This window comes from Aythya fuligula, chromosome 12 (genome assembly GCF_009819795.1).
Source record: "Aythya fuligula isolate bAytFul2 chromosome 12, bAytFul2.pri, whole genome shotgun sequence".
Lineage (NCBI taxonomy): Eukaryota > Metazoa > Chordata > Aves > Anseriformes > Anatidae > Aythya > Aythya fuligula.
The window spans coordinates 17,927,678-17,928,256 of record NC_045570.1 but is presented as its reverse complement, the minus strand read 5'-3'; positions in this window follow the sequence as shown (position 1 = coordinate 17,928,256).

The following is a 579-nucleotide window of genomic DNA, read 5'->3' as shown; positions in this document are numbered from 1 at the left end:
CTTTGCCGGGGCGGTGGGAAGAGCCCCGGGGGCCGCGGTGCCGCTGCCACCCGCTGCGGCAGGGCTCGAATTCCCCTGCAGGCGCGGGGCTATGGTTACGGGCGGGGAGAGGCCGGGTTACCTGCCGCCAAGTCACGCCTTCGGCTGCAGGTGCCAGAAGGAGCCTGCGCACCTTTCGCCCATAAAACCCTGCCAGGGGAAACCTGCGAGTGTTTAAGACCCATATGGGAGTGCAGAATGTGCAGGTACAACACCCAAAGGGCACCTCGAGGGCTGTGGTTTCCTCTGCCTGCTGAAAATGTGCAGCAGGAGGAGCATCGCCAGGTGCTGCGTATCGGGCAGGCAGGGAGCTTGTTTTGCCAAGGCCACTGTGCATCCCACGCGGCACCGAGCCTCCTTGTAAACTTCTAGGCTGGGGAAATCCTGTTTGAGAAGTGCTCCGGTCAGCAAAACACCAGCACTTAAAAGCTGAATGCACCAGGAGAGGGCATAAATGCGTAATGTGTGTGTAATGGGAGCCCCCACCTCTTTTGGAGGTGAACCTATTGTGAGTTTGTGGTGCTTTTTTTATTAAAAAGC